Consider the following 14,529-nt stretch of genomic DNA (forward strand, 5'->3'; position numbering starts at 1 on the left):
TCTTCCTTATGCCCTTCCTTGTGTCCTTAGCAAATGACCCCCTTTCGATAGATAACCTTCTCTTATATCAACAAGATGATCTCCAAGATGCCTTCTCTTCTTCACCTTAGCTCTGATACCATGTTAGAGAATCTAGTAGCGCAAATATTTAAACCAATTCTCCTTAACCTTAATAATTTCTTGTGAGCTTTAGTTATCTTCTTATGTTTCTTTATTAGATCTTTTCATCAAACAATTATCAAGAGAAAAAACAATAAGACAATAGACTTAAGAATTAGGCTACAAGCCTAGGCAAAACCCCTCCAAGGGGAAAACCCAAAAAGAATCTCTTCTTTTCTTATAGAATCTACTTCAAATAAGAAAGCCAACACCCAAACTCCTAGACCAAGTCCTCCTCCAAGCACCAAGTCAACCCTCCAAGAATCCCTTCCAATTAGGTTAAAGATCAACCAAGTCAACAATGGTCAATCTTCTTCAACCAGATTCAAATCTCAGCTTTGGCCCCCAACTTTATATTAGCAACCTCATCCTGCAATTTTCGACCCAGAAATAGTTGCAAAAACCCTAATTTTCGCATGTGTGGCCAGAAATAGAGAAGATTTCGAATCTCTTTCCTTCGCTTGGTCTTTCTCCTTGTCTTCTAGCCTTTTGCTCTTCTTTTCTTGCCTCTTTTGCTTCAGATCAAACTTGTTTCTTGAGAAGATCAAATTGGTGTTAAATGAGGTCGAAGTTGCTTCTATATATACACATTTGTGGAGGTCGAATAGCATATTCTAGGCTGACTTGTGCTTGGAGGCTTATTTTGACTTTCTAGACTCAAAATAAATTCATTTTACAAGTTAAAACTTGCCCAATAGGGTCTTTATACAAATGATATTGACTCTCTTGACTCATGACAATAATCTTTATGACTTGATAAGCCCTAGAAGCATGAACAACATGCTTAACCTAGATGACTAATCAAAAGAAGCATGAAACCCATGCTTAAATAATACTTTTTCTTCTTCCCTTGTTCATTACATAAGACATACATAATGACATGAGTGCAATGACAATTATGAAGACTGAAAATAGTTACATTTTCCAACATGATTTGTGAGTCAAGCGTGCCCGAACATGTGGGATTCATTGGGCCCACGAATCTGATTTTCCCAACGTGTCCCGATTTTGGTACACATGTCCCTCTAGAAATGCATGTCATGGCTTCGTAAAAGTCTGATTTGGGCAGCTTTCTCTTCATTGTTGTGTCTCTCTCTTATTGTGGGTGTGTGGTTGCGAGTAGCAAAGAGTTTAGGAGCATTTTGGAGGTGAATCAAGAAACCGTTAAGTGCATTTTGCTTCCATTTTGTTGCAGCAGTTTTGTTTACATGCTATGCATTTTTATTTTTTTTACAACATTCATGGCTCAATCAAGGGCAGCAAGGAAGGGGTAAAAGAAGGGGAAGAATGTGCCCATTTGTAATGCCCCTCCTATTCTAGTTTCATCGGGGCCTGTCCATGTTCCCTTTGTTGGAAGTGGGGCTGCAATAACAACTTCAAATGTTGAGGGAAGAATAATTTAGAAATATAGTAGGCTCAAGAAAGTAATATCCCTTGTGAAAGTATGTCACAAGAGATCAAGGGTCAGGGAACAAGTTAAAGGGGGAAGGCAATGTTCTTTGGACATGCAACTATTGCAACAGTCAATTCAAGAGCATTTATTTCTATGTAAAAGTGCATTTGTTGGGCTTACCAGGATGTGGAATTGGAGCATGTGCAAATGTGTCTGTGGATAAGAAGAAAGAAATGGACAAAGAATCCAATGTTGGTGTGGCAAGGGTGGCTACATCATCTAAAAAAACGAGAATGAGGATCTCCTTCCATTCTTGAGGAAAAGCAATAGCAAATTTCCATTTGAGAGTTTTGGTGGGGGTGTAGGTGTTGATTTGGGGTAACATCGGATGTGCTCTGTAAAAATTTCTGTTTTCCCACCCGGTTTTCAGTTTCACCTTATTTCTCCCATATAGTTAAATGCCCTTTCCCATATCCATACATTCAACAAGCTGGAAAAATAAATTTTGCTGAAAACAAAAATTCTGGAAATTTTACAAAATGTTGGAAAATGCAGAAATAAAAATCAACAGGTACAAACAGCCATTTAACACATTTGAACACAGTGATTTTTGGTCAATGTGACCCTGGAAAAACCCCCTACAACTCTTGGGAAAAACCAGTTTGAGAGCTCTTCTTTATTTCTGGAAAATGCCTTTTACAGTGAAAAATATTCAGCAAAAATCAGCGAAAATCAGCAAGCAAATTTACAACTTATCTCGATTTCTGAGCCTCACAGCCCATTGAAAATTTCCAAACAGCAACGCAATGTTGTACGGCTACTGTATGGACGGTATGGACGGCTGTACGGACATGCTGTACGGACGGTACGAACGGACTGTACAAACCTCGATTTTTGTGCAGAAAATCAGCTGCCTCAATTTCTGTGCAAAAATCTGCCTTTTACTGTTTGTTCATTCAGCTGTACAGATTTGCTTAACTGCTACCTTGGTATGTGTGCCAAGCTGCTGCCTCCTTCTCTTCCCTGTCCAGAAATCTCCCTTGCTCTCTTGCTCTCTCTCTCTCAATCTGCTCATGAAAGAATGAATCATCTTTTCCTCATTTTCCTCCCTTAATCCAACCCTAAGTGACTTTTGGGTGATCCCTAAATCCAATGGCTGAAATAGATTGAGATCTAAGGCTGAGATTAAATGCACATTTAAATCTCACTTTCTATTTTTTAATTCACCCCACTTTAATAAAGACCCACTTAGTCATTTATTTCCAAAGTCACTTTTCCTTTCTAATTTTTCATTGACTTTATAAAAGTCACTTTAAAATTATACTTTAGTAACTTTATCACTTAAAGTCACTTTTAAATTAGATTTGACTTTATAAAAATTATAAAGTCACTTTAGGATAAAAATTAAATTCTTTTGAACACTTTTCCCTAGGCCAAAGATCAAAGCCTTAGGGAACCACCTGTCCTCCGGTACCAAATTTCAACACTCCCTCTTACCGAGGAAGGTGTTCCTCACCACACCCATCTTGTCTCTGAAGTAGTCATGTTTGCCCCGTAGTAAGGCTTTGGTAAGAATATCTGCAACCTGCTCATCAGTGGGAATATACTCAAGCTTCATAGCGCCCTTCTGAACACAGTCTCTGATGAAATGATATTTGATCCCGATATGCTTTGACCTGTCATGAAATACTGGATTCTCCGTGAGTTTAATGCAACTCTGATTATCACAATTGATCACTGAAGGTCTCAACGGCTGACCAAATAAGCCAAACAATATCTTGCGAAGCCAGATGGCCTCACAACTAGCTAGACTGGCTGCCATATACTCTGCTTCCGCTGAACTCAATGCTACTGACTGCTGCTTCCAGCTGAACCATGACACTACTGCTGAACCCAACCCAAAACAGCACCCTGAAGTGCTCTTCCTATCAGAAGCACAACCTGCCCAATTAAAATCAGTATAACCTGCCAATCTCACTCCATCCCCCTGCCTGTAGTCCAGACCATAATCCACTGTCCCCTGCAAGTACCGCAAAATGTGTTTTGCAGCCACCCAGTGAACCTTTCTAGGCTCACACATAAACTGACTCATCGTGTTGACTGCAAAACAAATATCTGGTCTAGTGTTGACCAAATACATCAAGGAACCAATCAGCTGCCTGTACAATGTGGGATCCACCAACTCGGAATCCGAAGCATGAAACTTCTTCCAGTTGGTGATCATCGGTGTCGACATGGGTCTACAATCCTCCATGTGGAATCTACCAAGGATGTCCACAATATACTTCCCCTGCCACAGGAAGAAATGCCCCTCCTCCTGCCACACCTCCAAACCCAAAAAGTAATGCATCAAGCCGATGTCCTTCATCTCAAACTCCGCCGCAAGATCTCTCTTGCAGTGCTCTATGAGTCTCTCCGCACCTGTAATGACCAAGTCATCCACATACAGCACCAGAATGAGAGGCTCCTCACCTATCACAATAAAGTAAAGGTTTGGATCTGCCTCACTCTTTGTGAAACCCAACCCTGCAAGTATGTATCTATCCTGGAGTACCAAGCTCTGGGAGCTTGCTTTAGGCCATAAAGGGCCTTCTTCAGTCTGCACACATGGGACTCCTTCCCACGCACCTCAAAGCCCTGTGGCTGCTCAATGTACACCTCCTCCTGTATGAAGCCATTGAGAAATGCAATCTTCACATCCATCTGGTGGATCTTCCAACCCATCTCTGCTGCTATCGATATAATGGAGTAGATCGAAGTATATCGAGCCATGGGAGCGAAGGTCTCCTCATAATCAACTCCCTCTACCTGGGAGAATCCTCTAGCCACAAATCTCGCTTTGAATTTCTCAATGCTGCCATCCGCAGCATGCTTTACCTTGTAAAGCCATCTGGAAGTAACCACGGATTTGCCCTCAAGCCTTGGCACCACCTCCCAAACATCATTCTTCATGATAGAAGAATACTCCTCCTGCATGGCCTCTCTCCAGACCTGCTGGCTAGCTGCCTCCTCATAGCTAGCCTCCTCATAGCTAGAAGGCTCAGAGTCAAGGATGCTAGTAGCCATTGCCATATAGCTACAAAACCTCTCAGGTGGTCTACTCTCTCTGATCGGCCTCTTCGGCTCAGCAACAGATGCGGCATCTCTCAAGGTGTCTTGAAGCCACTTGGGCTTCCTCTTCCTTGAGCGCACTTCTCCCTCTGGAGAATGAAACTCCTCCTCCTCATCATCATCAGGGGCCTGAACTCCTGACTGTCTGTCTGTTGTCCTCCTGCCTGCACCTGAACCTGTAGAAGCTGAGGTACCGTGTGAACTGTCCATCAGTGAGCTCCCTAGTGAACTGCTCTGTGAACTGCTCTGTATGCTGCCCGAAGCACCACCCCTCTGGCTCGGCGAGCCACTGCTCACTGACGGACCTGACATCCTCATAGATGTACCTCCAGATCCTCCTAATCCCTGCCCACTGGATCCCTGCGACTGACTCAACTGCTATTGAGGGTCTGGCTGATCCAGATACTCTAACTCCCGTGATCTCCTAAAGGCCCTGTCCTCCTCGAACTTCACATCCTGCCTAATAGCAACTCTCCTCTATGCAGGAATGTAAATTCGAAAGGCCTTTGAGGTCTCACTGTAGCCCACAAAGATACCCTTCTCTGCGGTGGGCTCTAGTTTGGTCCTCTTCTCCTTGGGTATGTAGGAGTATGTAATGCATCCAAAGATACGAAGATGACCAATATCAGGCTTCTTCTCAGAGAAAGCCTCCTCCAGAGTCATGTGCCCTAAGGCACGATGCGGACTCCTGTTCTGCAAGTAAACAGCTGTGTTGCAGGCCTCTGCCCACAAAAACAATGGCAACCCCTGATCATGTAACATGGCTTTGGCAGCCCCTACGATGGATCTGTTCTTCCTCTCTGCAACCTCGTTCTGCTGGGGGTTGTAAGGAACAGTGAACTCCCTCCTAATGCCTGCCTCCGCACAATAGTCAACAAACTCTCCAAGGGTGTGCTCTCCTCCATTGTCCAACCTCAGGGACTTGATCTTCCGACCTGTCTGTGTCTCCACAAAAGCTCTAAACTCCTGAAACCGCTTGAAGACCTCACTCTTGGTCTTCAAAAAATAAATCTAGGTCCTCCTGGAGTGATCATCAATGAATAAAACATAGTACTCATATCCACTCAAGGAAACATGAGACATCCGATCGCTCACATCGGAATGAATCAAATCAAGTATCTCAGTCGCTCTGCTGTCACTGCTGGGAAAAGGGGATTTGGCAAACTTGCCCATCGCACATCCTCTGCAAGTATGAAAGTGATCAGTGCTGAAATCTGGCACACTATAGTGATCTCCCGCAATGTCCTCAAGGCTCCATGATACATATGTCCCATCCTGCGGTGCCAAATCTCACACAGTTCAGAACTGCTAGCTCTGTTGTCGGTACTACTGCTCAATGCCACAAGGGACTAGAATGCAAACTTGTACACCTTTGCATGGTGTACACCTATCACTCTAGCTGAATCAGCTGGAGTGCCCCTGGGATACATCAACACCTGTCCTCCCCTAAACAGTACCTCATATCCTCTGTCCTCCAAAGCTAAGACGAATATGAGGTTCTTCCTCATCCCTGGCACATAAAGAACGTCTGACACCTTCAAGGGAGGTTTGGACTCCCTCTGAAATGTCAGTGTCCCCACCCTGACTGCTCTGACAACTCTGTCATCACCGAGTACTGCCTCAATATCAGTGCCACTCTCTGAAAGCTCTGAGAAGTACTCCCGGACTCCTGTCATGTGAAGTGAAGCCCCACTGTCCACATACCAGATACCTGAAGATGCTCCGCTAATCTAGGGAAAAGCATGCTCCCTCTGAACCTGTGTCGCAGGTGATCCTGCACTAGGGGACTCATACGCAGTGAACCCAAACTCTCGGTCAAAACGAACTGCAAAGTCCTCAACCTCTGCTGAAGCTGCCACATTCTGGTTCTTCCCCTTCTTCTTCTTCTTCTCCAGACACACAACTGCATAGTGTCCCATCTTTTGACAATTCCAACACTTCACCTTGGAATAGTCCTTCTGTGTGTCACCCTGTTTACCTTTACCTTTGCCTTTGCCCCCACCATTGCTTGTGGAAGCCTGCTTCTTTCCTTTGCCTTTCTTGCCTCCTACCGACAGTGCTACATCCTCATCCTGCTCAGCTGGCTTGGCTGCCCCAAGCTGACCTTTCCTGATCTCTGTTTGGATGCAATCATCCCAAAACCTCTCCCATGTGGGAAGGGTCTCACGTGCACAAACCCCATCAGCAAAGTTCATCCATGAATGGGGGAGGCCATTTACTGCAATCCGCACCAACTCAGTGGGTTGAATGGCCTCTCCAATTGCTGCCAACTCATCTCTCACATTAGTAATCTTTGTGAGATATCCAGCTGCACTATCATTACCCATCTTAATGTTCTTTAGCTTCTCCTTCAGGACCATTTTCTGGTTCTCATTGGTACTCTGGTAGAGATTGGACAATGCTGTCCACATCTCATGGGCATTGCTCTTTCCTCTCACATGAGGAATGCAATGGTCTTTGATTCCGTCTAAAATCAGTCTCTTACCCTTGTTGTTCTTTTTATTATACTCAGCCAACTGAGTGGCATCAGTAGGCACAACAACAGGGTTCTATGCGGTATGCACTATGATGTCCCAGACTTCTGCCTCCTCAAAGATACTCTGCATTCTCTCCTTCCAAACGCTATAATTTGTATGCCCATCCAACCTATCCTCCACCCTCAATCCCAATGACATCCTGTTGTCCTAAAACTGAAAAATAGCACTGTTGTAGTAAAGATAAAAACTGTTGTTTGTGAAAAATCAGCTTGCTGGAATTTTCTGAGTGAAAAATCAGCAGGCTGTAATTTTCCTCCTTGCTGTCCCAAACTGCCCTTCAGCACTCAACCTCTGATACCATGTAAAAATTTCTGTTTTCCCACCCCGGTTTTCAGTTTCACCTTATTTCTCCCATATAGTTAAATGCCCTTTCCCATATCCATACATTCAACAAGCTGGAAAAATAAATTTTGCTGAAAACACAAATTCTGGAAATTTTACAAAATGCTGGAAAATGCAAAAATAAAAATCAGCAGGTACAAACAGCGATTTAACACATTTGAACACAGTGATTTTTGATCAATATGACCCTGGAAAAACCCCCTACAACTCTTGGGGAAAACCAGTTTGAGAGCTCTTCTTTATTTCTGGAAAATGCCTTTTACAGTGAGAAATATTCAGCAAAAATCAGCAAGCAAATTTACAACTTATCTCAATTTCTGAGCCTCACAGCCCACTGGAAATTTCCAAACAGCAACACAATGCTGTACGGCTACTGTACGGACAGTGCGGACGGCTGTACGGACATGCTATACGGACGGTACGGACGGACTGTACAGACCTCGATTTTTGTGCAGAAAATCAACTGCCTCGATTTCTGTGCAAAAATCTGCCTTTTACTGTTTGTTCATTCAGCTGTACGGATTTGCTTAACTGCTGCCTTGGTATGTGTGCCAAGCTGCTGCCTCCTTCTCCTCCCTGTCCAGAAATCTCCCTTGCTCTCTTGCTCTCTCTCTCTCAATCTGCTCATGAAAGAATGAATGATCTTTTCCTCCTTTTCCTCCCTTAATCCAACCCTAAGTGACTTTTGGGTGATCCCTAAATCCAATGGCTGAAATAGATTGAGATCTAGGGCTGAGATTAAATGCACATTTAAATCTCACTTTCTATTTTTTAATTCACCCCACTTTAATAAAGACCCACTTAGTCATTTATTTCCAAAGTCACTTTTCCTTTCTAATTTTTCATTGACTTTATAAAAGTCACTTTAAAATTAGACTTTAGTAACTTTATCACTTAAAGTCACTTTTAAATTAGATTTGACTTTATAAAAATTATAAAGTCACTTTAGGAGAAAAATTAAATTCTTTTGGACACTTTTCCCTAGGCCAAAGATCAAAGCCTTAGGGAACCACCTGTCCTCTGGTACCAAATTTCAACATGCTCTAGCCACGAAATTTGGTGGAGAGGTTGGGGCACATGAGATCTCTAATACCCAGAAAGGGTTTGAGCAGATTCTAAACAGATCAGGAGATATTAAAATAATTAATATTTTTAATGGAGTCCCTAAGTCTAAACTTAGGGAAAATAAAATATTAATGTGTATTAATACGAATTTGTGTTAGAGTGGTCCAAAAGACATGGATCAAGCCAGACCTAATCTTAGTCGTTGATTAGGGACTTAATCTCGGCCGTTGAGATGTCAACAAGAAAAGTATAAGAGGAGGCTTGATGGTCACTTGGAAAAAACACCAAAGTGATCAATCATTCTATTCTCTAGAGCAAGGTTTGCTAAGAGATATAAAATCAGTGATCAGAGAGCAGCTGAGGGGCATTGAGTGCAAAGAGATAGAGAGGCAGAGATAGTGTCGAGAGAACAGCAGAACAGTGAGAGAAAGAGATGCAGGAGCAGCCAGTGCTCACGCAGGGCCACACAGAGGCAGCTAAGTGTTGCGCAGAGCACCAGAGAGGCTAGCGTAGCTGACGCAGAGGCTCAAAGAGCTAACGCAGGGCCTCTTGGAGCTGACGCAGGCCAAGATAGGCTGACGCAAGGCTAGCGCTAGGCTAGGAGAGGCTGACGCAGTCCAGATTGGGCAGACGCTGGAGTTTCTGGGGCAGATTGGTGCTGAGTAGTTGCCGGAAGGATTATCCGGGATTTTGGCTAGTGGATTTGTCAGAAACTGAGAGGTATTACTGCCAAGGAAATTCTCTGTTGGGTAGGCCAGTTTTGGCACCCAGATTGTACTATGATATTGCTTAATAAGAAAACCCTCAAATAGCTGCACCGGTTTTCCCAAATTGGGTTTTTCCGGGGACATTAGTCCAAAAATAATGGTGTCATATGGTGTGTTTGTTTTTGTTTCTTTTAGTTGTTGCTCTGTAATATGTTGAGCATGCACTAGTGTTTATTTTCAATATTTACATTGTAAATAACTTGTTAAGGAAAATAACAAGTAGGTAGGAATAAATCAGATAAAGTGCATGGAGGGTTTCTAAGTAAACTTAGAAACTTCAACAGTAGGTCAAGAAACAAAAAGAAAGGCAATGACAATTGGTCCAATGGACAAGATATTTCAGCAAGAGAGACAGGAAGAGCTTGATATCACCATTGCCTTCTTTTTTGATCTGAACTTCATATCACTTAATGTTGCGCGATCACCTTTATTTATTGAGATGTGTCGAGCTCTAACACAAGGGGCTCCATCGAGTATGTTCCTCCTGGGCAGAGAAGCTTAGAACCACATTGTTGACTAAGGCAAAGAAAGAGGTAGATAAAATGCTTGAGTCTATTAAATCAGCATGGCCAACAGCTGGGGTTAGTATTGTTTCTAATGGATCGATAGATCCAGCACGCTACCCACTCATCAACTTCATGGTGTCTTCCTTGAATGGACCAGTTTTCTTGAAATTAGTGGATGCACTTGGAAAATATAAGGATGCACAATATATGGGTGAGTTGTTCATTACAGTTATTGAAGATGTAGGTGTTGATTCTTGTGTGCAAATCATTACAGAGAATGCACCTATTTGCAAGGTTGTTGGCATGATTGTTGAAGTTAATATCCACAAGTATTTGGACACCTTGCATTGTCCATTCCTTGAACTTAACACTATGGCATATCCACAACTTTGTACAAAATCATACTTCTGCCTTCACAATCTACAAAAACATTGTTGAAGATTGCAAATACATGGTTTGCCTCAGCATTCATCATGTTGAAGAGGTTGAGGGAGGTCAAGACCGCTCTTGGTGTTGAGAAATCTAGCGCATCAATAGTTAGGTGATTTCTCTACTTATGATAATTGCTTGTGATAGACTTTTGCTTCTTGATTATGATCTTCTCTTTCTTGTAATTATTATTGTGTTCTTTTCATCAAGACAATTACCATATCATGAACAAATAAAGAGACAAGAGACACAGCATATAGGCTTGTCAGCCAGTGCCAAAACCTCACTCTTTGAGAGGAAAACCCAAACGAAATTCTTCTTATAAATCTTCAATTGACGAACACCAAGACCATGACAAAGACCCTTGACACTAGAGTCCTCCCAAGACCAAGTCACTAGCCTCCTCTCCAACGTTGCTCTTCCTCTTCTCCTTCTCGGCTTCCTTCAGAATCTCGGTCTCTTCTTGTAGGTCTGCAATCCTACCACAGAAACCCTAGATTACTTTCGCTTCCTTGAATAGCCTCCTTAAGAGAGATACTTATTGCACTTCTACTCAACTCCTTGTAGCGAGGTCTTCTACCCAAACAAGATCACCTCAATGTAGTTGCAAACCTTCGACCTTCTCTTGATGCCTTCGGATCTGCTGCCTTCGCACGTGGGAGGATATACTACCCCAAAACAGTCCATAACGAACTTCGCTCTCCTTCCCTCTTGCTTCGTTGAGATAGAGGCTCTTTCTAGTATGTTTCTCGTACTTCTGAGGTAGACTTGCTTGACTGAATTGCTTGCCTCCAAATGAGCCCGAGCACTGCTATATATACTCGTTTGCCCATGTCCTTTAGGCCGACATGATCACCTGAGGAAGGTCGACATCATCTTCTGGAATAATCTCTTCGTTGTAGGTCGACTTGATGAGGGCTAGTGACAAGGTCTTGGAGGATGACTTTACATAGACAAGTATGACTCTTTACAATGTGTAACATGTCTTCATTACATGACAATGACTCTTTAGAATTTTATGACTAGATGACAAAATTCCTAAGGGCTCTCAATGGGAGCCTATACTAAAATAAAATCTCTTGCTCATGAAACCCATGATGCAAGCATTACAATAATTTTATTTTTCTTCTTTACATCTCTTATATAAAATCACAATTACATGTCATTATGAAGACCGAATCTAGTTACACTTTTCAACACCTGGGGCCATGGTTATTTCAGAGTTTTGGTCTTTTTGGAGAAAGACAAATCAAGTAGCCTCAAAAAGAGTCAAGGACACAGTGTTAGATGATGCTTGGTGGGAGAGGGTAGATCTCACTATTAAGATCATGGACCCTATCATTGCTTTGCTACGATTTGCACATATAAACCAACCTATCCTAGGAGAGGTTTATGAGGGATGGGATTCAATGATTGAGTCTATGAGGACCATTATTTTATAGAGTGAGTGCCCTGAGTATGAGACATCATCGGAGGCCTTCTTCACCACCATACAAGATATTCTTGTCAGCAAGTGGGACAAGAATTGCCCACCTTATCATTGTTTGGCTCACTCATTGAATCCAAAATACTACAGCCATGAGTGGATGAATGGTGGACCTTCCCGCAGACTCCCTCCTCACATGGATGGTGAAATTTCACTGGGGAAGAAGGATGCATTGAGGCAAATATTTTAGGATAGAGCATTCCTTGATGAGGTGGAAGGTGCCATCGCAGAGTTTTCCACTAGCACTAGGCGATTTGCAGACTATGACGTGATTTGAGACAAGGGGGCTAAGAACCCCTATTCTTGGTGGGCAACTCATGAGGCAACATGCCCTCCTCTATAGCAGTTAGCCATAAGGCTTCTCTCTCAGGTTACTTCATCCTCTTGTTGCAAGGGGATAAGAATTTGTAGTGTGAAGAAGAACATGCTTAAGTAGTCCAAGGCAAAGATAATGGTGTATGTGCACACCAACCTTAGTCTTATTTACAGGCAAAGGGAGGAGTGGTTGAATGGAAGACAAAGATGTGGGTGTGTTTCTTGATGATATGGGTTTGGACAACAATGTTGAGTTGGCATTGGCCAACTTGGATCTTAATGAGCCAGTGCTAGAACCTGTCACTTTTGATGATGGTGATACTCTTGAGGGGTCATCCTCCATACTAGCAAATGCAGAGATTACATTGGATATAGAGGAGGAGGATGCAGAGGAGAGCAATGGTGACCATGACAGTGATGTTGGTTTTGATAATGATGATTGATGAGCTACCTACTACCTTGTAGTTGTCTTGTATTTGCTATTTCTATTTGCCATTGGCATTACTAGTCAAGAGTCCTTAGGACTCAGTGCCTGTTTACCGCATTTTGATTTTGATGACTTAATGAGAAAATTGCAGTTTCTTATCTTTCTCCTATTGGATCATTGATGAATTTGTCACGATTGTATTTGTATTCATAATGTTACAACTTACAAATTTACAATGTAGAATTTAGATGTATGTCTGAATTTGTATCATCATGAGAATTTTTGTAATATGAAACCATTGAAATCTCTCTCTCTCTCTCGCCATATATATATATATATATATAACGTGTCTTGTTCCAGGAGATCTACGTGCCCCGTGTCGGACACTCAAAGTTGTGTATCCTGCATGTCCCCGTGTCAAGTGACTTAGCTTACTGCCTAGGGTTTGATATATATATATATATATATATAGAGAGAGAGAGAGAGAGAGAGAGAGAGAGCCTTGTGTTGTTAAAAAGTTGCCAAGATGTTTTGAATATGCATATGATGATAGGGTTGTTGCTAGGGTCTACATTGCAAGTATTATATTGTTGATGATGTTGTATCAATTTGTGTCTATGTATGGTTGGAGTTGCTACTAGGGTTGGATGGCTTGTTAAACCAGCGTTATGTCAGCAATTATATAGCTGGATGATCGATAATAGGTTGTGTAACTTGAGTAGAACTAAGGATTTGAGCAGAGGAAGTTGTTATTGTTGTTGATGATCTTGTGCCCATATTGCCAATTGACAAAGTCAGCAAAGTGCTTTGATATTATTTACTTTAGATATTGAGCACAAGTGGATCCAGTCTGAAAATTGTGAAACGTGGTCTGATTATTGAATAGGGTGGCAAGATGGTGCAAGGAAGGAGAGTGGAGTCTCCTTTAGGTGCCTGAGAACACTTCAGGGCAACAGGGAAGGTTGGAGCATGCGTAGGGCGTTGGAGCATCCTCCCAGTCAAAGTTGGTAACTTAGGGAGTTAAAGCTTCCTTCAGGTTGGACCCTGTAAATTAGGGCATTGGAGCGTCCTTCCAATTGGAGTTAGTAAACCAGGACATTAGAGCATCCTTCCAGTTGGAGCTAGTAAATCAAGGCGTTGGAGCGTCCTTTGGGATGGAGCCTCCTTCAGTGGATCTTGAGAATCTTAGAAGTTGGATCTTCCTAATTGATGTAAAATTTTGAAGAGCTATATTAAGAAGCGCTTGGTGGTTTTTCTCCCAAAAGTGTTTCCACCTAAAAAATCATCTTGTGTACTGTCTTGATGTCGTGAATTGTTGGAATGTGTTGTTTACTGTTCATCTGATGTGATGTTGATTTATGTTTGATCTAATGCTAATGTGAATTTAATGCTCTGAAGTTAAAATTAACTGATTGAAGTGAAATATTGATTTGCCCCCCTCTCAGTATTTCCAACATTGTTCGCATTGTCCCCAAAAGATTGATCTACTCCCTCAAAAATCACATGGTAGATCACACCATATGAGTTGTAATTTGAGAAGATTCACCCAATTGATAAATTCGGTGTGCAAGTAAAGCGAGGCTATGTTTTTTCAGTTGTTATGAATGATGCAGATTTGGCTCTACAATTACTTAGTGCTTAATAAGTTTCTTGTTGTATTGGATATATAATAAAAGAGCCACCATGCTAGTAAGGTTTTCAGTCAATAAGGCATAACTCACAAAGGGCACCAAATCTCCACATCTCCTTTACTCAATGCCCATATGAACAGTGGTTGCAGGCAACCTAAAGAAGCATGAAAGGGTTTGATTAAGGAAGTGTGCTTTGAAGAAGAGGGATCTGAATTCGATGGGAATTTATCCAGCAACCTGGCAAAGAAATCATATCTCTACAATGAGCTATCTCAAATAGGTGCACGCATTGCTGGAAGAAGGTATCACTATTATAGCTTTTAAAATTATGATTTTACCTCCTGCACGCTATCATATATTG

Source organism: Pinus tabuliformis, chromosome 5_2 (genome assembly GCF_031772625.1).
Source record: "Pinus tabuliformis cultivar Carrire ecotype Pingquan chromosome 5_2, CPIR1, whole genome shotgun sequence".
Taxonomy (NCBI): domain Eukaryota; kingdom Viridiplantae; phylum Streptophyta; class Pinopsida; order Pinales; family Pinaceae; genus Pinus; species Pinus tabuliformis.